General features: G+C 36.7%; 1 long non-coding RNA gene across 2 annotated transcripts; it reads left to right on the top strand.

Moving 5' to 3' along the window:
* The first annotated feature begins 135 nt into the window (after window positions 1-135).
* LOC116877144 lies at window positions 136-26,705 on the top strand. 2 transcript variants are annotated; one of them, XR_004384553.1, is made up of 3 exons: window positions 136-332; window positions 6,669-6,809; window positions 26,651-26,705. It is a non-coding gene; the product is annotated as an uncharacterized LOC116877144 (long non-coding RNA). The 2 variants fall into 2 exon arrangements; XR_004384554.1 differs by lacking the exon at window positions 26,651-26,705 and adding an exon at window positions 24,442-24,689.

Below are 26,705 nucleotides of genomic sequence, written 5' to 3'. Positions count from 1 at the left end.
TGCTTTGCACTTCTATCTTTTTGCAGATACTTTCCTAATCACATTTTCTGAGACCCTGCTGGAGGACCAAAAGAGCTGGAAAGAGAAGAGAAAAAGACAAGAAGGAAAAAACAGTGAAAATAAGGAAGAGATCAAGAGTGAAAAGAATGTGAAAAGAGTGAAAGAGAGAGCTGGAACAACTGACCAAGACTGATAGAGAAAAAGAATCAGGCTTCATATGTGGGGGTCAATGATAAAAGACTTAAATCACAAGAGACGGAAAGAATTGCACTCAGTGGGACGCAGAAAAGTACCAAGATTATTTGCCTCGGTTTCTGCTCAAAGAGACTGTTGTAAGTAGCTACCTCTCCCTCTATAGGCATTTAATTTTAAAAATCCCTGTCACTCTCACTGAAGTCCTAACAAGACTAAGGAACTGGGTGGAGGGCCATGAAACTTTTTTTTTTTTAATATTTTTATTTATTTATTTGACAGAGAGAGATCACAAGTAGACGCAGAGGCAGGCAGAGAGAGAGAGAGAGGGAAGCAGGCTCCCTGCTGAGCAGAGAGCCCGATGCGGGGCTCGATCCCAGGACCCTGAGATCATGACCTGAGCCGAAGGCAGCGGCTTAACCCACTGAGCCACCCAGGTGCCCTGGCCATGAAACTTTTAATCGAGGTTAGTGTTCATCTAACAGATATGGTCTATCCAGAATTAGAGTGAAGATGATATATGTTGTCATTCCTGCCTCTCAAGATGGTGGAGAGGAAGATATCTGGGGGACACTGATTCCATTACTCTGTGCAAAAGGCTTTGAACCCTGGTAGGATTTTAGAAATCCTAGCTCATCATTTGTTTTCTATTTGACTTCGGTCTTTCCCTATTGTTAGCCAAGATCAATACCTTTGCCTTCCCCACCTCAGACACTTCCGGGAAGACATAGCTTTAAGTGATGCATTTTATTCTCACTCTTCCCTACTCAAGACCTTGAGAGACTGTAAGCTTCTGGTTCTGCCTGATGGTGCATTCTGAAGACCCGAATTCTGGTTTCAAGTGGCACTAATTATTTACAACATGTTTTTTGACTCTTTAACAAAAAGAGGTCAGTCTCTAATTATGCTACGTGCTTGCAGTAAGAAGATTTAGTCCCTGACATCAAGGATGTCCCAGTCTAATGAGAAGTAAAATATGAAAGCAGTTTTGTAACATGGAGAGCTAACTGCTCTCATAGATGTTTTCACAGAGCGCCAAGGAAGGACTGTGGACCTGGTCGGAGATGACAGGATGGCTTTCTGGGTTGGGAAATTACCTCCCTGCCATGGGAGCCTCCCGCTACACTTCCAGGAAGTCTGTCCCAGAGAGAAACACAAGCCCACAGACCAAATTAAAATGCACATGTCACATGGTTTATTAACTCAAAACACACAGCAAGAAAAGGAAGTCAAGTAGGTTAATATACTAGAATAGGTTGCAAGCATGCAGGGAGGTCCATGTTCCCCAGGTCCTGCAATACACAGGTTCACAGTGATCTCTCCCTCTCTGTCCCTCTGTCAGCCTTCCTTGCTGATGGGATGGTTAAAGAGGTCCAAGGTAAGGGTGAGCAGTGATGGAGGGTGCCTGGAGGTCAAATAACTTGCTCTATTACAGAGGCAAATGGTGTCGTCCACAGCCAGAACTTGACTCTTATCTTCTGAGCACCTATGGATTTTAATCTTTCTGGGCCAGAGAACAAGAGGCCCAGGTAGGACATTACCAACAGGGAGCCCAAGACCTCATGAATATGGAATTCCCTGAGAGCCCCATGGCTATTTGATGTTACATAGTTTTTCTGTCCCTTCCTACTTACTTTTGTGATGTCTAAGATGTCCTTTTGTTACTTATTTCCATATGTAATGTCATCTATTTTCTTTGCCTTATTTCTATGCTTCATGTTCTCCATTGTCCTCAGCAGAAGTGAATATTTATAAATATTACAGGAAGCATACACTGCAATGTTTCTGAAGTACCCTTTAGCTCAGCTTTACTCTAGACGGGCACCTGGATAGAAGATAGGAAAGACTCTGGGAGCAGCATGGGCAACGGCAGGGGTGCAGGAGCCTCTGTGACCTGCTCGGGGGCTTGGGAGGAGTCTTACAGGGCTGGAGAAGGAAGCGGTGTGAGGACGTCTGGAAATGACACAAAGTTTAGATCACTAACTTTGTGTGCCATACTAAGGAATTTGGATTTTATTCTAAATGCAGTTGGGAAAACTGAAGAATGTTAAGTAAGGAAAGGACATGATCAGATTTATATTCTAGAAGTATCACCCTGTGAACAGACGGTGCGGGGATGGGTTAGACAGCTATGTGATTATATTTTGGAAATTCTTGCATCAACCTACAATATACATTAGGTAAGTACATCAGTTTACTTATGAGAACTTACACATGGTAATAGCTATGGGGCATGTGAACAGGAGAATGAATCTGAAAGGAAAGGACTGGATTCAGGGAGTTTTGGAAACATTAGTTTCCTCATCTATCAAATGAAGGAATCAGATCAGTAATATAAAAAAGTTCAAAAATGTATAAACTTGAAAGCATTTTTGAAGTTATCTCATCTGACAGGTTTATAGATAAAAAAGTTTTGCCTGTGACTGCTTTTAATGCCACAATTTGGCAATATCTGGAACCTGCAAGCATTTTCCTAAGTGATGAGAATGAGTTTCCTTCTGCAAACTGCTTGTGGCCAACTGTGGGCCTAAACTTTTGTACCAAAAATGAGTAAAATAAGCAGAAAAGTGGTTTGAAGGGGAGCAGGAGAGGCTTCCTCCAAAACCACTTGATTCTTTCCATAGTCATGCTTTAAACCTTTCACTGGTAACTCATTAAGTTGGGGCCTGGCATTGTCCTCTCCAGGCTCCTCTATTGGAAGGCAGAGGCCTCAAGGTGAGGTAACACATTAGCTCACTAACACCTTTAAGTGAATTCGTTTGTATGACATTTTTCTCAGGAAGGGAGGGCCCCAGGGTAGACGAAGGACACTGGGACAAACTGGAAAGAAAGCTGGGATTGGAAGTCAAAGAAAGTTGTTAAGAAAGGAATGATTGTGGTACTAAGGCCTTTGCCGTTTTTCCAAGGCCTGTCCGAGCCTTCCATGCCTGCCCTTCAATGTGGCTGATGTCCCCTTCTCTCTTTTGGATTCAGTTCTAGATAGAGCACAGTGAGACAGTGAGGAAACAAGAATCCACTGGTCTTGTCTCATCCTCTTGGTGTCTTCCAAGGTCTTAGAACCTTGAACAATGTTTATCAAAGAAAACATACTCTTCTATTTCACTATCAGCTGTGTGTTAAGAGCAAATATTAATCACAGTCTCTTTGCTTTAATTATAATGGAACCATTTAGATGCAGTTCTGTTCAAGAGTGGAACTATTCCCATGGAATATGAAAGACATACAATGACAGAAAAATTAAAATAGCCATTAGTAGTCATAAGCAACTTTAATGACAATTTTAATTTCACAGCCAAGTTTTTGGGCCGGGGATAAATAATTGTTAAAAATATTCTGAAGAGAAAGACAGAGATGTTAAATTGAAGCATCTTGGCAGGCTCAGACTATCTGAAGAAAAGACACTGCAAATGAGTTCTGTTTAGTTTGTTTTTTAACAGGGCCATTCTCCAAAATAGCCTATACTCTGATAGAATTATTAGGAAAAATCAACTCCACTTGTTGGTTCTTGTAACATTTATTCACTCTTATGTTCATTATATTGATTCTTACATGACAAATCGGGCACCCAGATATTTTATAGAGATTCACTTAAACATTTTACAGTACTTTGTTTAATATACATTTTATTTTACTTTATTTTATTTTTTTAAAGATTTTATTTATTTATTTGACAGAGAGATCACAAGTAGACAGAGAAGCAGGCAGAGAAAGAGGGGGAAGCAGGCTCCCCGCTGAGCAGAGAGCCCAATGCGGGGCTCGATCCCAGGACCCTGGGATCATGACCTGAGCTGAAGGCAGAGGCTTTAACCCACTGAGCCACTCAGACACCCCTTAATATACATTTTAAATGGGAGAGAGAGAATTTCACAGTCAGCTTTGGTAAAACAGAATGACTGTTGGATTTTATTTGTGAATGCGTCAGCAACAGAAGCTTCAGTCACAAGGTGTTTTAGCTTTTGTCTTTTCCCTGAGTTAATAGGTATGGCAGAGGATCGTATTATTGGAGAATAGGATAGGATAAGATAGGGTAGGATAGAATAGAAGGCAGATTAAGAATCCATGTCATTTCCTTAGATTAAATTAGATAATCATTTTTGGTTTAGTTTATTATAAAATTCTTAAAACATTACACTTGCAGAACTGGAAAAACTACTTATAAAAAAAGCACTTCAGTAAACTCATAGACTGCTAGTGCTAGAAGACATTTTAGAAGTCCAGAGCGCTTCTCCCTTCTCTGGCAAGAAAGAATGATCATGAGGACATGATGCTGAGTGAAATAAACCAAGCAGAGAAAGTCAATTATATGGTTTCACTTACTTGTGGAGCATAAGGAATAACATGGAGGACATTAGGAGAAGGAAAGGAAAAGTGAGTTGGGGGAGGTCGGAGGGGGAGACGAAGCGTGAGAGACTGTAGACTCAGAGAAACAAACTGAGAGTTTTGGAGGGGAGGGGCATGGGGGGATGGGTGAGCCTGGTTGGTGGTGGGTATTAAGGAGGGCATGTATTGCATGGAGCACTGGGTGTGGTGCATAAACAATGAATCTTGAAAGACTGAAAAATAGAATAGAATAGAATAGAATAGAATAGAATAGAATAGAATAGTATAGTCATGGAGAACAGTGTAGTAGATGACAGCCCAGATTCTGGAGCCAGTCAGCCTGGGTTCAAATATGGCTCAACTTCTCACTACCTGTGTAACCTTAGATAGGTTACTTACTCCCCCAGGCTTCCTGTGAAAGAGAGAGAATATGTACATCGTCATTGGTTGTCATGAGTATATAAAATGGTGCCTAGCACTTGATATGTGTTTCATACTATTATTTTAAATAAGGACTAAGTTATGCATATCTTGTAGATGTTGATGTAGCATTTGCATTCAATTCTAAGTGCAAAAGAAGGGTTTAAAGGGTAAACGAGGAAAATAATTGATGATCCAGTTCTGTCTGAAGAGAAACTATTCCTATATTCCTGTCTCACTCCCTGAAGACTCAAAGTTCAGGGTGGGGACACTAATTGGAGGAGGTTCAATAATTTATCTATGCCCTTGCTACCAAGAAATGGTAACAGGAGGCATATAACCTCCATTTTCCATAGTAGGTGGTATGTTGTCTGAGCTAAAGTTTCATATTCAAGTGTCCACTTGATATGACACTTTCTCACAGACATCTTGAACTTATTGTCACTCTGATATAACTTGTTCCTCCCATAAGCTCAGTAATTGATTTATCTCATTGCTTAGCCTAAAAACCTAGGAACCATCATTAATCCATCTCTTGCTCTCAGACCACCCTCTCCTCCATCCAAGTGATCATGTGGAGTACAGTCTCCTACCAAGACGGACAGACTGGATATTTTCATGGTAGTAGGAAGTTAGTTTGGGTGCGGTGTATTTACAACTCCAACAGAGATGGCATTTCCAGAGTTCACATCATTGAGACTCCCTGCAGCACAGCTTAATGTTAAGTGACTCATATTGGAATCTGTTTCATTTATTAGTATTTTCTTCCTGAGATGTCTAATTGTTTTAAGAAACTGGGATCTTCCCAAATTCCTCATGGGCTCCATAATGTGCTAAATGCGCAGTCCATAAATACTTATTTATTGATTATTAGTCTCTTTAGAAATGTACAAAAAATTCAGGTACTATCACAGGTTAAATATTTCTTAATTTACTTCAGTGTTATCTTAACCTTCTATTTTAGCTAATATACTTGAACAGTAAAATGGAGTATTACATATTCCTCAAAAATCAGATATTACAAATACCTAGTTTAAAAATACTAATTTTGAGGGATGCCTGGGTGTCTCAGTTGGTTAAGCATCTGCCTTCAGCTCAGGTCATGATCTCAGGGTCCTGGTATTGAGTCCCGCATCAGGATCCTTGCTCAGCAGGAGGCCTGTTTCTCCTTCTGCCTGATGCTCCCCGTGCTTGTGTGTGCACTCGCGCTCACCCTCTCTCTCTCTCTCTGACAAATAAATAAAATCTTTATAAACAAATAAATAAATTTGGAGACTGTTTCCTCCCACAGATATTTAATCAAATATTGCCACTAACTGGATTCTGAAATTGTTCAATAAACATATCTAGTCTTGCTATAGCTATATATGTCCCATATATGTATGTGTGTGTGTATGCGTGTATACCCATACATATTTAGCATTTTTTTTTATAGCAGCACTAGCACAAATACTGGTGAGGAGGTAAAAGGCAAAAAAAAAAAAAGGCAAAAAAAAATCTGTAAATTCTCTGTTTTATTTTCTTTTGCAAAGAAGAAGTTGCAACAGCTGACCCTGAGCTAGAGGAAAAGGAAGACCTTCCCCCCTAATTGTTACAGAGAGCTGGAGGTTTGTGTGATGAAATAGTTGCTAGAACGTAGTGAGGGAAGTACCCAATCTGAGGCTGTGGAAGTTCAAGTTGGGAGGATAGTTAGTTCTTTGCTGAAACATCAATCCTCTTTTTTCCTGATTCCTCAGGATGGCACAACCATTTAAGGAGTGGTCCATTCCGGTCACGATATGAAGATATCACTCCACCACAGGTGTCAGAACTCAAGAGTGTTCACTTGATGACATCCCCATGTAGAAGAAATAATGCTGACCCAGCAATGTGCCAAGGTCTATGGGGTATATGGCTTTTCTTTGAGGGGAACAGAATCTGGTTAGGAGGACCTTCCCATTATCTAGGTGAGAAGCAATTGTGACACAAACTGGATGGTAACATTAGAGTTAGAATTGGAAAGAAATGACTGGATTCTAGCTATGTTTTGAAGGCAGATCCAGTAGGATTCACTTAAGATATGAGGTGTGTGGGGGAGGTGTCAAGAAGGACCTCAGGGCTTTTTATTTGAGAAAAAATAGGGGGGCATTGGCAATTACTGAGATGGAGAAGGCTGTGGTGGAGCACATTTCAGGGGAGAGAGTTCCATTTCGGACATGTTGAGTTTGAGACGTGAGTTAGAAATCCAAGTGGAATTGTTGGGTGGCAATTGGACTTGTTAGTCTGGGGTGTGTGAGGGAGGTCTGAACTGGAGGTAAAATTCGGAATATAACAGCATATCAGTGGCCTTTGAAGCTGTGTAATGCTGGAGATCATGATGGGAGTATGTGTGAGGAAGAAGTAAGGAGTGGAAAAACCAAAGATGGTAATTATTCTGTAGAGAAAAAATAATCAGAAGGGGAATGGGGGTTGATGGGGCAGTACAATTTCAAGTAGAGTGATATTTATGAAATTAGAGATAAGTCATTTTTCCAAGAAGAAAGTAGGACACATCGAGAAGAAGCAATAATCAATAATGCAAGACATAAAATAATTCTCCAGAGTGGGAAAAACAGTTAACCCAGTTCACGGAATGGAATGGCACACTCCAAGCAAAGTGAATGAAAACAGGTCCACGCCCATTACTATTTTCAGAAAAATGTTGAAGAAGATAAAGAAACCATCCTATAGGCATTCAGATGGAGAACATAGATTATTTACTTAAAAAAGAAAGGCTATGTAGGTCTTCTCCATAAGAACACATGCCAAAAGAATATCATATCCCATCAAGTTCACATTATGAGCCAAAGTCACACTTAAACATATGGACAAGTGTGGAAAGACTCAGAAAATACCATTTTCCTCTTAACAACAACAAAAGGTCAAGTGTATTCTTAAGTTACCAAGAATGATATAAGAATGTGGTGAGCAATGATACAAGGAAATACAGCAACCTAGGTCCAACCAGTTGTTATAAAAATGACAAGAGTAAGTGTGAAACTAAACAAAAAATTCTTAAGCAAGAACATCTTAAAAAAAAATTCATGTGTTTATAAGTAACAATTCCAGAAAAAGATTTGAGTAGATGATTTAAAGAAAAAAAAGTCAGTAGGAAGACCTATATTAAAAATAAGCAAGATAAATGAATCAAAACAAAAAACAAAAAGAAACCAAGGATAGAAAGTAAAATGTAAATTAGCTGAAGCATTGTTCTATTTTTTTTTTTTTTTGAGGACTTACATTTAAGATGTCAGGAATTCCAGTAGGCTAGTTATCTTTCTTGTTCTATGTATTTTTTAATGGTGGATCCAGAAACTTGGCTCTAAGAACTCTAGTATACGATATGAACAAGTGTCACAAAAAATTGTGAGATCCTTAGAGTCCGTAAGGGAAACACACACACACACACACACACACACACACACACAGTCCAGGAGAAGTCCAACTGTTCCTGATACTGTGACCTGCCTGAAAGATTTTTTTTTCTTTTTTTGCTTAAGTTAATCGGAAAAGGAAGCATTCAGTTTCATATGACAATATCTGTATATTAAATACCCAATAAATTACCCAGGGTTCTTCCTTTTTTGAAAATAATGTTATTTAACATAGGTTTAGGATAGTATGGTGACAAAAATGATTAACTAAAAATAATGTTACCAAAGGGTAATTTCTTTCTAATTGTGTGGTTTAGTCCTATCATAGATTTTTGAGTGTCTTGAATAATATATCTACTTCTGGTTATCCTCTATAAATACTGTCTTTTTTTTTTAATTTTTTTTTTTTTTTGACAGACAGATCACAAGTAGACAGAGAGGCAGGCAGAGAGAGAGGAAGGGAAGCAGGCTCCCCGCTGAGCAGAGAGCCGGATGTGGGGCTCGATCCCAGGACCCTGAGATCATGACCTGAGCCGAAGACAGAGGCCTTAACCCACTGAGCCACCCAGGTGCCCCAATACTGTCTTTCTTAGCTGAGATATTGACAGTTCTTGAGAAGTGATTTTGAGATTGTGTTCCCTGAAACTTGATACTCAAATGAAGTAATCTAGGTTGCAAAAACCATTGAGCCCAACAATAACTTAAATGGAAAACATACTTAAGTTAAAAGCTTTATTGCCCCTATTTGGAGGCAAGACTGTAACAATTAACAGTTACAATTTTCTGTAATTTAGTACTATTAGCCCACATCTGCATTGTCAAAGGGAAAGTCACAAAAGACAGATGAACTAAAAGCATACTTAATTTCTTATGATTTGAAATTTTAAATTTAGATAAGATAACTTTTTTTTAATTATATTACATTCAAATTTATATTGTTTATACTGTCGCAGAATGACAATACTTTGAGTCGTGTTTTATAATGTACACGAGCTAATTTCTATTCTGTCCCATTTCATGCCCTCTTTCATTTTGTAGAGTTAGAGTGTTTTTCTTTTCTAAACCCTCAGAATGGTACCTTGTGAGATGAAACTTGGGTATGAGGAACTGCGGTGTGTTATAAACAGGTGAGGGAAAGGCATAAGGTGTAGCACTCCCTCTCTCATATCAGCTTACCATGGTTAGGACAGTTTCAACTTAGTCCTTGCCTGTGTGTACTCCTGGGCCTCAGGCTTAAAAACTTGTGCAGTGTGAGTTTATTCTACCCCTTCATGGTGCACAATATTAACGAGACCCTATTATATGTCAGGCACTGTCCCAGGCACCTGGGGGAAGATATATTAAGTAGGATAAGACACTATAATAAAGAAATTGAAAAATAAAGTGGATTAAACAGCACAGTTTATTTACTTTATTAAAAATTTGGATAGGTGTTATAGGTTTGGCTCAATGGCTGAGCCGTGTTGATTTAACTTCTTACTCTATTATCCTCAAAATATGACTTCCACCTCTTAGACCACAAGGCCACCCCAGGTCTCATTTCAGTTTTGGATTCTAGCCATTGAGAAAGGAGAAAGGCCAAGGGAAGACATGTCCATCTTTTAAGAGCCATATCTAGAAATTATTTGTGACTACTGCTCATACCCCATTACCAGATCATAGTCCCATAGCCACAACTAATTGCAAGTGAGCCTCTAAAATAGAGTCATTAGCTCGATAGCCATATCAAATGCAACCTTCACAGTTTCTATTGCTAAAGGAGGAAGGGGAGAATGGATAGTTTTAGGTAACTAGCAGATTCTTTATCAAGTAGTGAACAAAACAGTCACGAATCTTGGCTTCAATGTAGCTCTTACCTGAGAATTTACTCTTTCAGACCTCATCATAGTCTGCATGCTAGGTGTATGGCCCTTTTACTCAGCCTGCCAATGTACCTCTTCCCAGCAGCCTCAACCTAAGGGCATTGAAGTGTAAGCTACTACAGAACTTAAAATATATTAACTACGTGTCTTCTATTCTATCCCAATAGCTAGTGTTGCTAAGGTTCCCACATATCTCATCAGCTGGATGAATGAGGGACATTCTACTGTGAGCTCATTTTAGGCAAGATATCTTAACCAAATAAGAAAATGGTGTTGCAAACAGAGCCAAGTCCATAGTAAGCATCCAGTATATAATTTGATAGATTTTTGTGAAGTAAGTAATGAAAGTTAGCACAAGAACTGGATGCAGAATAGAGCAAGAAAACACAATCCGATCCAGTCCAATTTAAATGTAAACTGAGCCTACATTATTGCTGCTTTTCACTCTCTCCTTGCTATGACATTTGTGTGCTTACTTAGTTTAGGGCTATGCATAAGAATGACCATGCACACTGACTGGGGAAAGAGGAGTCAGGAAATTGTGCACCTTCTTGATCATTTTGTCAACCTCTCTCCCCCCAAAGAGATACTTATGTAGCCTATTAACTTCACTGATAGAGTAAAATATATCTTCATGTTTCTTTCTCTATAATTTCTATAGGAAACATAATCTGCATGTATTTTAAAAGAAGGAAAGACTCTAGAAAAGAAACTTTTAATTTTATATGCTACTGTGTAAAATTCAGTCAGTGAGTCCAAGAGAGTGACAGCATGAACGGGGCCGGGGAGGGGGGAAGCTATGTGGGGAGAGAGAAGTGAAGGGAATAAAAATTGATCTATAACGATTTTATTTTTTGTTATACATAACCATTTATCCTTGTGGCATGAATGATCAATGAAGAGCTAGTAGAACTGTAATACAGTGTCGTACATTGAAAGCCAATTACTAACGATATAGAAATATTAAAAAGCAACTACAACTGACTTGTAGCAAATCAGTCAGTATGAAGGAAAAACAGATTTATGCAAGTGAAGTAATCCAAAGAACATCCACAAAATCAGAGACATAAGAATGGCCTTATACTTTAAGCTGATGATGAAAATGTTATAAATCTTATCTTCTGACATGGAAATTCTCCCAATGGTTTGAATTTTATTTCAGGAGAACCTCTATTTTTGAATTAAATGTCATAAATCTGAGAATTGTATTCACTTTTTGTCACTTGATCCACTCAGTAGTAAATTTGCAGTCAGCCTCCATGAAACGTTTCCTGCCACCCTCAGATTCATAGTTTAGGTTAGTCTGAATAGTACCCTTTCTTCTTAAAAAATGCTTCCTTGGGGTTTGTCCACACTGTCCTCTTATAAGTAGGACCTGGCATTTCTGATCTTGCTGCTGCTCTTGACATTGTTTTGGGTTTCTTGGCGTTATAACTTGGCAAATTATGTCTTATACCGGAACTGAATATAGATACGAACCAGACTTAGTTTCAGCCCATAAGTTGTGTTTTTCTTTTGTGGAGATGATGAAATAGATACTCTTACAAGCAAGTTTTCTCTGTTTTAAGGTTAACATTTCGCATTTAGAGGATCATCTCAATTTAGTTTTAATTTTGCTAAAGAGTAAGAAAATCGAGTAAAGAAGAAAAGAAAAAAATGGACAGTAACTCTGTCCACTAGCACAAAGGTTGTGATATTCAGTTTGATTAGTAGGACACACCTGCCAAAACACAGATTTGTCTAATGCTTATGTATTCCACACCACCCCTTTGTTCCCCAAGCACCATAAATACAATAAACATCACATACAGGGTATTTTAGCTGACAGCCTACCTTATGATTAATTATGAACCAGAGACTAATGAAATGCATCACATGGAGGAAATACCAAGGATTATGTGGTCTTGAGGTGGTAGCCTTTTTGTTACTGTATCAGCCAGTACGAAGCTATACAAGTGTGTCACATATTTCTGAAGCATCTAAGAAAACAGCCGAATTTAGATGCAAGAAACGATTTCTTTCACACTCTATGAACACAAAGCAATAATAATACAGAAAATGAGAGTAAGGGAACAAAATACAAATCGCATGAAATACAAACCATCTTACTAGCAACAAATATACTATTGAAAGTTGGTATAGATTGAAACCATAGGAATTGATGGTAACTCTTAAAGGAGTCCCTTCAGTTTATGCTTGTAAAAGTTCCTTACCAAACTGGACACACACACAATGTTTGCAAGGAGTGTATGCTGTCCTCAGCTAACTGACAGGGCATAGAGCTCCATTACGGCAACATTTGTCACTGTTACCTCTAGAGAAGGACACAACTAGGTCAAAATCTAGTTCCACCACTCTCTAAGCTTGGACAGGATATACCTAATTTGAACTTGGTTTTTTATTTTGAAGTGGATTTATTAATATTCATCATAGTATTTTGTAAGGATTGGGTGACATAGAATTTGTAGGCAGCATAGTAGTTGTTCAATCAATTAATTGCTGTCCCTACTGTCTTGTGGTTCGTCACATGGCACTGTCTGCAGTGTGGAGCTAAATCCACAGAAGTGCTTGTGAGAGTTGAGGCAAAACACCAGCCGAATAAATAACATGGGATTTATCCTTTGTTATTTTTCAATTTGCCCTTTGTGTTCCCTTTGACTCATAGTGAAGATAATGGATTTGGGGAAGAGTAAGTAAACACTTGTGATCTTTTCTCTTTAGCATTCACCGAGATTTTCATTTTGTCAATGACTGATGAGTTTTTAACAATTAAATGTGAACAAAAGAGTTGTAAATACTATGTAACACAAATGAACCAAGAGACAGGGTTTTGTTCTGTACGAATTAGCTCTCTAGGGGCTAATATGACCATAGTCTAGGTGTTAACTTAGCTTGTGTGGCTCCCACTGAAACTGTTTTGGTTTCTGTGGAGAATTTTGCTCTGGTTTACTAGTATATAACCGTTTCCTCACCTTTTCATTTCCTGAAATAGCACAAGTACAGTATCTAAATTTTGACTAATATAAATCAAAGCACATGCTTTCCTTTCAGGAAAGTCCTCTATTTCAACATATGTGCAGGATTTTCCTTTTTAATGCATTAGACATCTGTTGTTGCTAATGGGGATAAAATGTCACATGTTAAAAACAATAAAAGTTATTAAAAGCAGTGCAAGTTTGAAATAATTTGAAATTATATTAGAAATGAATTTTTTCTTTGAATATATAGCAGTTTTCAAACATGAATATGAAAAGTACATGAAAATGAATATGCGTATGACTGTGGTTTTGAGGCTCATGCTTATCTGGTTCTAATGTATGCTTTTAGATGTTGAAGCAATTTACACACACACACAAATACACACAAGACATATGCACATGCATTCATATATGCATTGTAATTCCTGTGGGGCTAATAAGAAGAAAAATGTGGTACTAATTGTTTAAAAATGAGGAATTTCCTTAGAAATTAGTGTAGTTTACTATGGTTATTTTTATTAGGCTTGTGTATGTGTGTGTGTATGTGTGTAAATTGCGGGTGAACTCAGCTGTGTTTCAGAAGGCTCAAAACATTGTCAAAATTTCCATTTGCATTTTCCATTTCAGTGTCAATAAAATTAAAGTGCATATTTGCTAAGTACTTTCCTTACAATTTTTAACTCTGTATTTAATGGTAAATTTATTTCTTATCTTTCTAATTAATTTCAACTTCTCTTGTATGTTTGGGAAGAATGTCAAAATACTTGTTTTATTGAAGACAGATTTATAATTGAAAAGCACTCTTTACCAAAACCCAATGATTTCCTTCATATAAAATAATACAAAAACTGGGAAGCTAATCAAGGCTGTTAAAAATCAGGTTACTGGATATCCTTGTAGGGGAAAAAGGCAATAATTAGAGGGAAGCATGAGAGGGCCTTCTAGTATGTTGATAATGTTATGCTCTGCAGAGCCAAAGAAAAATATTACAGAATATCTTATCAAAGCATATTAAATACCTAGTTTTAAATATTTTAGAGTTAGAAGGCAATAGTTCTCACTTAAGTAACAGCATCCTGACAAACAACTAAGAATAGAATTCACAATTTGTATTGTGTGGCTATTTTTGACTAAAAATAATTTTATTATTTTTTTTGTTTTGATAACACTCGATATACATTCTCTCATCAGCTTTCAAGTCTCTAATAGAGTATTGTTAATTATAGTCATCATGCTGTATACGAGACCCTCAGAATTTATTTATAACTGGAAATTTGTACCCTTTGACTAACATCTTCCCATTTCCTTTGCTGTACAACTCCCTTCAGCCACGATTCTACTCTATTTCTCTGACTTTGGCATTTTTAGATTCCACATATAAGTGAGAATATACAGTATTTGTCTGACTTATTTCCTGTAGCATAATGTCCTCAAAATCCATCACATGTTGCAGAAGACAAGATTTTCTTCTTTTTTTTTAAATGACTAAATTGTATTTCATTGTATATATTTCCCACATTTTCTTTATCCATTTGTCCATAGACACTAGGTTGTTTCCATGTCTTGGCTATTGTAAATGATGCTGCAGTGAACATGAGGGGCACAGGTATCTCTTCCAAATAGTGATTTCATTTCCTTCAGACATTTACCCAGAAGTAGGATTGCTGGCTCATATAATAGTTTTATTTTAATTTTTTGAGGACCCCCCAAGCTGTTTTCCATAGTGATAATACTAATTTATATCCCCACCAACATTGCACAAGGGTTCCCCTTTCTCCACATCCTTGCCAACACTTTCCTTTTTTCTTTTTGATAATAGCCATTCTGACAGTTGGAGAGGTGATACCTCATTGTGGTTTTGATTTGCATTTCCATTATGATTAGTGATGTGGAGCACTTTGTCATGTATCTGTTGGCCGTTTGTAGGTCTTCTTTGGAAAAATGTCTATTTGCTTCCTTTGTCCATTTTTAATTGGATTATATGTGTTTTTGTTGTTGAGTTATATGAGTTACTTGCATATTTTGGATATTAACTGCTTATCAGATAGATGGTTTCAAATATTTTCTCTTATTCCTTAGGTTGTCTTTTTATTTATTTTTTATTTTTTTTAAGTTTTTTTTTTATTTATTTGACAGACAGATCACAAGTAGGCAGAGAGGCAGGTAGAGAGAGACAGGAGGAGGAGGCAGGCTCCCTGTGGAGCAGAGAGCCCAATGCGGGACTCGATCCCAGGACCCTGAGATCATGACCCCAGCTGAAGGTAGAGGCTTTAACCACTGAGCCACCCAGGTGCCCCATCTTTTGATTTTTTGATGGTTTCTTTTGCTGTGCAGAGCTTTTAGTTTGATATGGTCCCACTTGTTTTAAAATAATTGTGTTTTTTTCCTGACTACAAGAGAATGTTAGAAGACTGGAAAAGTATATACAAGTACAAAAATGACCAATTCTCCCATAGCATGTATAAAATGAACATTTATGTTTATATACATAAAGATATGCCTACATACCCATATGCATTTCCACATATTCCCATATGAAACGAAATGAAATCATGCCTTAAATTTTGTTTTATACTTTTTCATTTATGATTTATTGGAATCATCTTTCCACAGCCCAGTCTCTTTCATACCTCATCTGTTTAATGACCACAACAATTTATTTTATTTTTTTTTAAGATTTTATTTATTTATTTGAAAGAGAAAGAGCATGTCCACGAGTTGGGGGCAGGGCCAGAGAGAGAAGGAGAATCAGGCTCCCTGCTGAGCAGGGAGTCCAACAGAGGGCTCAAATCCAGGACCTAAGATCATGGCCTGAGCTGAAAGCACACCCTTAACCAGCTGAGCCACCTAGGTGCCCCTGACTGACCACAACAATTTAAAACGAGGACTTACATTTTTTTAAGGACTTATATTTTTAGATATCTAGATTATTTTCTCAATTTTAATATTATAAATAATACCTAGATGCATCTTTTGCAATCTAATCTTTGTACATAGTATTATTTTCCTAGGCTAAATTCCTACCCGTGAAATTTCTGTAAGCAAGCTGTAACAATCGACAAAATGTCCTAATGTTGTAAAATACAGCTTAGATCTTCCCAACTAGAGCCAAAGTTCAGAGAGCTTTCTTGAATCTTTTCTAACACCTTTCTTGATACGGTAAATTACCTGAACTTCAGATAGTCTTGAATCTCTCCAAGAGGAAGTAGCTCTGCTCCCAGGGAAATTCTGTTTTTCTCATTGAGTAAATGACCCTCATCTAATCAATGAGTGTTCTGTAGGTTTCACGAATGGCAATACCAGACACTTTCTTTTCTACAATTTACTGGCTGCTAGTCTTAGTAATTATATTCAGGTCTGATATACTTACATGGGGCTAATGTTTAGTTGATAACTGGAGTAATTCCTGGGCTTATTTTCAATATATGTAAAGACACTGATGCTCCCCTGAATTTTGGTAAAAAAAAGAAATATTCAACAATCATTAATATGATGTAGGAAATATTCAAGAAAGTTAAAATTGGCTATTAGTTAAAAAAAAAAAAGGTGAAACTACCAAAGTATGAAAGAAAATGAAGAAAAATGAAACCATTTTTTTAAAAAGATTTTATTTATTTATTTGAGAGAGAGAGAGAATGAGAGAGAGAGAGAGAGAGCATGAAAAGAGAGAGGGTCAGAGGGAGAAGCAGAGTCCCTGCCAAGCAGGGAGCCTGATGGGGGATTCAATCCTGAGACTCCAGGATCATGACCTGAGCCAAAGGCAGTCGCTTCACCAACTGAGCCACCCTGGTGCCCAAATTGAAACCATTTTTAAGATTTGAGCTAGCAGTGAAAAAATTTACATATGCACCATCCACTCTAAAATACAAGTGAAGGCATTCTGATATATATATTTTTACATGTATGCATGTTTGCATGTATGTGAACCATACAATGGAAGGATGGGATTATAACCTAGAAAGAGAAGCTCTGGAGATGTCTTGGGTAAGGACCTTGAGGTTTGCATTGAGGTATGATGCATATTTTCATGTGGATATAATGTGGGAAGATTTTTGCTGTGATTCGTTGTATAATACTTTGAGTCCTGAGCATTTTTTTTGCCTGCTTTATGTTAACTTTCGAAGCAGTTGATTGAATTTGAGTAAATGCAATATACTAATAAGGGTATGAAGTTTAATTTGTGGTTGTGTCATCTTGAAACAAAGTGGCATTCAGTATGTATATTTTAACTGAGCTCATTTGCTCTAATTTTAATGGACTTCGGTGAGATTAAGCAAGCGAATAGTGATGAAAGAATTGGTGTGGCATGTTCAATAAGATTTACAATTAACAAAACCACTTCTTGTCAAATACTTGTTAGCTACAGTTACCACATTTTTTGGTCAAAAGTATGAACCCATGGTGAGAATATTTGAAATTAAGTCTGTTCCCTAAGTCAGAAAAATTTTAATTTCAGAAGGCCCTTTACCATCCCTCAAATAAACCACCTGAAGTTGAATCAAAGCTTTTAAAAGCAGTAAGATGTGACAATTATCCTTTTATCTTTTTATGTAAAGAAGAAAAAAATTAAAATAGTAGATATGAAAAAAGAATTACCCATTTTTATTTTTTAAATATTTATTTATTTATTTAGTATAAGTGATGGGGCAGGGCAGAGGGAAAGGGAAGTAGAGAATCTCAAGCAGACGCCTCACTGAGCATAGAGCTGACATGGGGCTTGATCTCAGGACCCTGAAATCATGACCTTAGCTGAAATCAAGAGTCAGACATTCAACCAACGGAGATACCCGGTGCCCCCATTTTCATTTTTTTATTTTCTTTCTTTTTTTTTTTTTTTTGGTTATCCATTTTTAAATGTTGAGAAATTATGTGTAATTTCAGACCAACCTTATCATTTCAAAAATTCCTTTGTAAATTGCAAATAAATAAATCAAGGCCAAAGTGTACAAAACTTTCTAAAGATTTTGTATAATTTTTTTGCCAGTGAAAAAAAGATCTGTGAATAAAGAGAATAAAGCGAGGTGCCAAATTTTCAACAAAAATGTAAATGGCAGAAATAGCACAGGATGTCCAAGAGTGCACTTTGAGACCTAACTTCCTTCTCTGCTGCTCCAGGGAGGATCCTTTTCTCTTTTCCTCTCTGAGTCTCCTCTGTGGAAAGCAGGTAGCATTTAACTTTCCTTGGTGCACAGGGACCCCTGCATCCCTCAGGGAACCTAAAACAAAGCATGATTATGTACTCCATTCCTGGTTGACTGAGCTGAGTTTCAGGTTTTCGTATTTCGTGTTTGTCTAGGTCAGGTATACATAAATGCTTAGTAATTGAGGCAGTCCTACTTCTCAGTTACTATTACCAACACCACAACTTTCAAGATGAAGTTGCTCAAAAATAAATTCCCAGAGGATTTACCAATCAGGGTATCACCTTTTCATATAAAAAACTTTATATGCAAATTTTAGAGGTTATTTTGGAAATGTAGGGCTTACAGTGACCTTCCTGGCAGATCAAAGATTGTGATTACATGTTATGGACCAGAAGCTGGGTCTTTCTATGTTTTAAAAACAAAATTTAGCAAAAATTTGCTATTATGGTGGCAGATTAAATTTGGCACAAATGCCATGCTATTTAAAAGCTGATTCTGTTTAAGAGGAGCAATTTAATACAGTTTTTGTATGTGTTTCCATGAGCGTTTCTAAAAGGTTGAATTGTCATTTTGCTCTCTATACACATTCAACATTGAAATAGCATAAACAATAACAATAACAACATTCACAAAATGTTTACTTTGTATGAGGCACTGCACTAAGCACTTTATGAGATCTCTTCTGATACTTTAACTCTGTGTTTATTACTTCTACTTCACAGACCAGGACTGGTACTGAAGCCCAGATGTTTTAAGAGAGTTATTATCTAATTCAGTAAGTGGCAGAATTAGGATGTATAACTCTTCCACCACTCAAATCCATACTTGAGAATGTATCAGGCCAAGGAAGTCAGCATGAACTAAGGAACCCAGAATCAGATAATCAGATCTTGGCTAAGACCTTCATGGGTGGAGTCCTGATTTTCATTCCAGGATACACATAATACCATACACAAAACTTGGCTTTACTTTCACAGGAAACTCTTGAAGAAAAATTGTAGAACAGGATAAGAATCAAGTACATGTGAATGTCTCCCTAAAATAATTACAATTTACATTTGCTAGGTATTTTATATGTTCAAATGAATGTCATAGTTATTAACGGAATTTTTTTCAGTTTTTATTTTGAAATAACTATAGATTCACAGGACATTACAAAAGTGGTGTAGAGAAGTTCTGTGTAGCTTTCACTCAGTTTTCTCCATTGGTTACATCTTACGTAACTATGCTACAATATCAAAACTAGGAAATTAACATTGGTGTAAAAAGATATAGTTTTATGTCATTCTATCACATACGTAGGGTTACTGCAACTACTGTTGCAATTAAGATACAGAACTATTCCATCAGAAATTATTGGATTTAAGTACGTGTACAGTTATTTAGAAAACACATACTTAAAAAGAAATAGTACCTGGAAAAAAAAAAAGAAAACACATACTTAAATGTAATGTCTAGGCTGCTGATAGACTAGAACTTCTCTGAATGAATTCAAATCATTTTGTCTCAGATTTAAAGTCACTTACCGATCCTTTCTTTTTTAATATATATGCTGTTGCAGTAGTGGGTTAAAGGAGGGGGTTCTGATCTCTCTTTTCCTGTTGGGTGTGTATTGTTCCCCTTAGAAAGATGCATGGACCAGAGCTAAATGCTGACATTCAAGTATTTCAGGAATAAAAAATATTGAAGGAAAAAATGTTATCTCATTTTTTAAAAAATTATTTAAAAGTACTTTGTAGTGAGTCCTGCTTTTTACATATTTTGTACTTTCATATGTTACCATTGGTGCTAAAGGTGATGCCTTGTTCATAGAGGTTTTGTTGCCATAGAATTGGAAGGGATATGATGGTGATGGTGATGATGCTGATGACAATGAATATTTTCATAGTAGGTACCATTTACTGAATGCTGATATACCATTTACTATGCATACATATTTTAGTCAATCTTCATAAGGGCCCTATTGGGGGAATAATATTATTATCCCTATTTTATTATTTTTTTAAAAATTTATTTATTTGAGAGAGAGAAAGCACATGCAGGGGGAGTGGCAGGCAGAGGGAGAACCAGGCTCCCCGCTGAGCAGGGAGCCCAATGCGGGGCTCTATCCCAGGACCCTGGGATCATGAACTGAGCCAAAGGCAGATGCATAACTGACTGAGCCACACAGGCGCCCCTATTATTCCTATTTTAAAAATGAATAAACTGAAGGTCAGCAAGGCTAAATAAGTTGTACTAGTTTCCATAACATGATGTAATGTACTTGCAATTCAAACCCGCTTCTGTCAAATTTTGTTTGTGTTTATAATCATTATGTTCACCAAAAGAATTTTGTCTCTTCTCTTCTGGCAGGATTGCCCTGAAACCACTAGAGGAAAGTTTTGGCTTTAAAATATCCATAGAAGATTATTTCAAGGCCTCTTCAAAAACTTACACCAGTAGTCTACCTTACGAATCTAATTGCAGAAACTATATCCCTTTACTACATGATAAACCCATGTCCACATTTCTGATCCTTACTTATGTATTTTTACCATATCATTTCTATTTTAAAATAATAACCATATACTCATTCACAAATAACCTCAATCCCTAAGAATTTGGTCTCAAATCCTTGGCTGGATATAAATCTTAGTTTTACTCTTTGTTAGCTGCTTGAGCCGGGAAAGTTATTTAACGTCTCTATTCCATACTGTCCTCATCACTGCTAGTATAATCATAGTGTTTATATCCTAAAATTATTATTTGAACTCTAATAGTTATGGAAAGAACCTAACTCACTGTTTAGAACTTGAGTTGTCATATAAGTAAGCAATATAATAAATAGGATTATAGATATTACTACTTCTTATTATAGATATTGTTACTGTATCTAGATCTAATAATTCAGTTATTTGGTTTTTCTCCTTGAGACCATTTCTAGCTTCTCTAACATTTCACTAAACATGGGATTAAATATCACCAACATTTCACTAAACTATAGGACTAAATATCATCAGTTCAAGATATGATTGGTAACAAATACAGCTTGTGATTTTACTAAGTTTTGGAGAAATCACAAAATTATCTGCAGTAAAATAGTTGTGTAATCATATTCCATTCATTTGTTCATTCAAACACATGTATTTGATGCTGTTGCCTTTTATTGTACACCAACTGTTTGATCTATTTCCAAATTCTCATAGATATTTTCCTCCCTTTTGAAGACTGGAAATTATAAAAAGCTGTCTGTAACAGCTGCTTTGAGGTCATCTACGTATGTTGACTGCAGGTGGAAATCTCTTTCACAGAGCCCTAAATAGTAGGTGGTAAAATTTGGCCTTTGAGGGAGCAGGACTCTACTAGCCTTTTGTACAATTTATCATCCACAAAGTGTGTTAAGGTGCTTTTGATCTTTGGAAATAATATCTTTCAAAGTAATGTGTTGCTTATATGTGACCATTGGCCCTCTTTAGGTATCTCAGTATCTTGCTGATTTCAATGAGTGAATGTATTTTTAAGATGGTACACTGATGACTCAATTTAATAGACGCTAGATCCTTTTGAGATCCATTTGGGAGGATCGAATGAGAGGAGGTTTGTGAGTGGTGCTTTGAAAACCATAAAGCACTAAGTAGCCATAAGTCATTTTATTATGATAATTGCCATCATATTTATTAAATTTTTGGTTTTGCATTAAAAGTTCTTGCTTTCTGCAAGATTAAGGGTGCGATTCTGCCAAATATTAACCATAAAGAGTTTGTAAAAATACATTCATACTATTCTTTGCATTTTCTTATATTTCTTTATGGAACATGTTTCAGGCACAGAACTAAAAATTTGGGGTCACAGAGAAATTTGTGGAAGTTTATAGGCTTTGGTTTATAGAGACTTGAAGTTTTTTCCATCTCTCTGGTATTTTATTCATGTCAGTTTGCATGGCTTCTTTCCTTTCCTTCTCCTCCTCCGCCAGGTTTGGTTTTGAGCTTTGGATTCAAAGAAACCCCAAAGTCAAAACAAAATGGTCAGAACTGCTGATTCTTGTTTTGCAAACTTTTTTAGTGCAGCATTCACAGGAAGAGAGGTCACTGACCAGAAACTAGGACTAACTTCACCCAGAATGTTGGCAAAGTTCAGGAACCTTTGAGTGAACTTGCCCCCAGATAGATATCTATAATAAAACTTAAACATTTTTCTACTTTATGTTAAAGATAATTTAATGAAATAATATCACCCTATAAAAAGTGGATTTAGTAGTTAAATTCGGTATTAATCTACCAGTTATTTTTGATAAAAACAAAATAATTTACCTTTTGTATTAAATACAGTCTCTTGGCTTTTCAAATTGCCGGTCCAGTTTGGAAGATCAAATGTAAAATGTACTTAAGTGTCTTCATTGCCTTTGAAATTTTCTTTGGAGATTTGTAATTAAGAAAAGAGTTACGCTAAACTCTGCTTATCCGATTTCAAATCAGAATTTTTATAGCTTTGCTATAAACCTTCCACCATCGTGTTTTTGTGATGGAAAGGCTGATAAATGCCATAATATATACCAATCCAAGGGTTTTAATTGTATGTTCCTGCAGGAATTATGCGTACTTGCATAATATTCAGTGTTCAGTGCTAATTTTGCCAAACTCTGCTTTCACACTGGGCAGCCGTAAAAGATAATCGCCCTGAATAGCTGTCTATTGATGGCAAAGGCTTTGATTATTTCTACTTTCCTTGGAAAGTCTGGTTATGTCTCAAATATGATCTCATTTAGATTTTTTCTTGGTTTACATGTCTGAATACTAATAGTAACCGGATAAGTGTGGGGAACTTAGTTTGACACCAAAAGGCAGATTTCAGTCAGTGAATTGTATATAAATAAAATCGCCTCCAAGCAGCATCTGAAATGATATTTAGATTCCAAATGTCCAAATAACGTTTAGATTTCAAAAACATTATTAGAATTTTCCAGAAGTAATTGACATTAGGATTTTTTAACCGGTGGAAGGTATTAAAAAAACAATATCGACTTATATTTTATTCATGTTAGTTTAAAAGATAAAGAATCATATATTTTAACATAGGATGTGTTATACACTAAAAGCAGTTGTACTAAAAAGTACGTTGGGGGCACCTGGGTGGTGAAATCAGTTAAGCATCTGACTCTTGGTTTTGGCTCAGGCTCAGGTTGTGATCTCAGGGTCCTGAAATCAAGCCCTACCTTATGTTAGGCTTGGTGCTCACCCCAGAGCAGCTTGATTGGGTTTCTTTTTCCCTCTCCCTGTGGCTCCCACATTCGCTCAAGCTCTCTCTCTCTCTTTCTTTCTCTAATAAGTAAGTAAATAAATAAATCTTAAAAAAATTACACTGACAGATGGTAACTGCATCCGTGGTGAGCATAACATAATGTATAGAGTTGTTGAATCATTATGTCGTACGTCTGAGATTGATGGAATATTGTGTGTCAGCTACAGTAAAAAAAAAATTAAAACTAGACTAAATTTATGGATCTTAGATGAAAAGATTGAAAAAGAATTACAACTGTCACACTGCTTATAAAAGTTGGGTGTCAAGATATGGAGGTATAGTAGATTCATGTTCTAGATGCAGATGATCGTGTCTGATCTCTATGGATGATTTCATGTGAGAAATAAGTCAAGCCATTTCTCAGTGTTTATAATCCTTATTTGGCTTCAAATTATTCTATCAGTACAATGATTAAGAAAATGTCTTAAGGGACTTTACATTTTAAAGCAGCTTCTAGACATAAAAAATTACAAAGAGCAAAACATTTGCGCTTTAACAGATTCAAGAATTGTGGACATAAATCTTCTAGTGATAATGATGAAATTGTTTTTCACTTACAATCTCTAGATATTATTTACTACACTGAAGAGGTATTCACTGTAGGATATTACGTGCTTATTAAAAATAGGACAATATGGTTCAGAGTGTGAGGGAGAGGATTAAGGATGGTGGATGCTTGTATTTACTCTTTAGGACCCAGTGATTTTGAGGTCTTTTTTCTACAGAGTTTTTTATTTTTAATTTCTGGTTTTCAAAAAAATATTGATGATTCCTAGCATTGAACCATTTTTTTAAAACTTAACTCTCATAGATTTCTTTCTTTCTTTCTTTTTTTTACATGATGTTTAATTCTCAGGAGGACTTTATGTGGGAGAAGGAAGGGAGAGTCTGCAAGATCGTTAAATTTTGAACCCATTCACACTATACATAAAATGTCAACACATTTTTAACCAATTAAATAAATAACTGGATAAACATGAAGTATTGATGGAGCCACTAACAGTCCAAAAGAAGTTGGGAAACAGAATACTATTTAATGAAAAGTTGAGAAGTAATTAGTTATGTCCTTCCAACATATTAAAATTAGTAATTTTAAATTTATCTTTAAAAATACAGAAAGAAAGTTTAGTCTCATTAGCCAAAAAAATTGTCTAGAAAAAGAAGAGAAAAATGAGTAATTTTACTTTATAAGACTGACGTAGGGGTCATTATCCAAATTTCAATTCATTTTATTAAAGGCACTAGAGAATAAAAAATGTACTCCCTGATTTTGCTGTTTTTTTTTTTTATCTTATCTAGGTGGATTTTTTTCCCCTTTTACCTGTTTATGCAGATTGTATGGTAGAAGTAGAAAAAGTCCTGGTGAAAAGACACAGTCAAAATATGAAATCATCTTCGGTAGGGTGGTCATTTCAGAACTATTTCAGTTCCTATAGATAAAAGAACTAGGAAAAGTTTTAAATGAAGACACTTGAGAGACAAGCAAGTCACTGCAGTGTTGGTGGGCAGGAGTGTGAACTGGCAGAACCCACCTGGGAAGACAATCTGACCATTTGTAGCCACAAACTTAAATGTTCATGTGATGAAGAAATTTTACTTCTAGTTATCTAATACCAGGAAATTACCACAGGCAGAGAAGACATTTAAAAGAATGCTCTTTGCATCATTGTTTATTTTTATTTTTTTTCATTGTTTATTTTTTAAAAAGGAAGTATCTTAGCTATCTACTTGTAAAGAACTGGCATTGAATTATGATACGTCGTTATGACCAAATACAGTAATCAAAATTATGTTTGAATAGTATTTAAAGTCAGGGGAAAGGTGCTCATTCTATATTGCTGAATGGAAAAAGACCTTCATCCAAAAGTATCTCAAATTTGTTAAGCATATTTAATTTATATCTGTACAGAAAGAAAAAAGTAGAAGGAAATAAAAATGCTAACTATGGCCTTGTGGAGTGATTTAAATTTTCTTTTTTTAACTTATGTTTTCCAAACTTTCTAGGGTGAGTATATTGTACTTATTAATAAAAATGTATTATATTCCTAAAGGTATAAGAGGGAGAATTGTGTGTGTGTATTGTGTATATGTGTGTGCAAATGTGTGCGATGTGAAGAGGCAAAATAAAGTATTGGGATTTATCCTTTCGAACTTCTGAATTTATGGTTAGACGGTACTTGTTAACTCAGGTTCCTCCTCACTTACCTACTCCTATCTGAATAACCCCAGTTCGGGTGTTAGCAGGTCGCCCACAAAGCAAAACCACGGAGTGGCAGAGCATCCAAACTGGAGGTGGGCTCTCGCCTAGGTCCTGCTTCAAACCTCCTCTCCATCACATATATTTTCCAAAGTCGAAGAATGGAGTTTTTGCTTTGCCTGTTCCTAGATGCAGCTAGAAAGAAAGCTGTCTTCTCTACCTACAGCTAAAAATTGGAAAGTGTGCACTCAAACTGCGCTGCACCTGGGAAGACCAGTCATTTTCCCGGAAGCGCAGGGGGTAAGTCCCGCTCGGCGGCCGAAGTTCGGAGAGCCGAGGATCCGGGCAAGCCCGGGAGCATTCCCGCCTTCTGAGACCGAGCTCCTTCGGTCCACCTCAGGGTTCAAGCTTTGGTCTCCTGGAGCCACCCGAGCAAGGTTTCTGGTTCTGGAAATTAAGGGGAAGAGAGGCGAAAATGATGTCCCTTCTCAGAGGTCGCCGCCTGTCCCCTGGACTCTCCTTACGTCCTCATCTTCTTCCTTCTGTCTCTAGACAAGCCAAAGAGGATCAGACCAGAGGTCCGGAGTCCCTTGGCCTCTCAGAAGACCCGCACCCGAACGCTTTGCCAATGATTCTGTTGTAGGTCCCCCCTAAACGCGCGGGCGGGAGCTGCGTGCCTGCCCGGGATTGGGGATTGGGCAACACTGACTCACTCTTGAGGCTTTAAAAAAAAAAAAAAAAAAGGGGAAAAAAAACTTTTTAATTTTTTTTCTTTTCTTTCTTCCCTTTTCTTTTCTTTCCTTCCTTCCTTCCTTCTTTCTTTTTTCTTTCTTTCTTTCTTTCTTTCTTTTTTTTTTTTTTTTTTAAGAAAATGGAAGAGCTTGGACTCTACAGAAGCCCCGGAAATCTGCAGTTTGGGGAGA

The sequence above is a fragment of the Lontra canadensis genome, unplaced genomic scaffold (assembly GCF_010015895.1).
Source record: "Lontra canadensis isolate GAN:19392208 unplaced genomic scaffold, GSC_riverotter_1.0 scaffold2, whole genome shotgun sequence".
Taxonomy (NCBI): Eukaryota; Metazoa; Chordata; class Mammalia; order Carnivora; family Mustelidae; genus Lontra; species Lontra canadensis.
The sequence above is the reverse complement of the archived record's forward strand: the minus strand, read 5'-3'. Positions and strand labels throughout refer to the sequence as shown.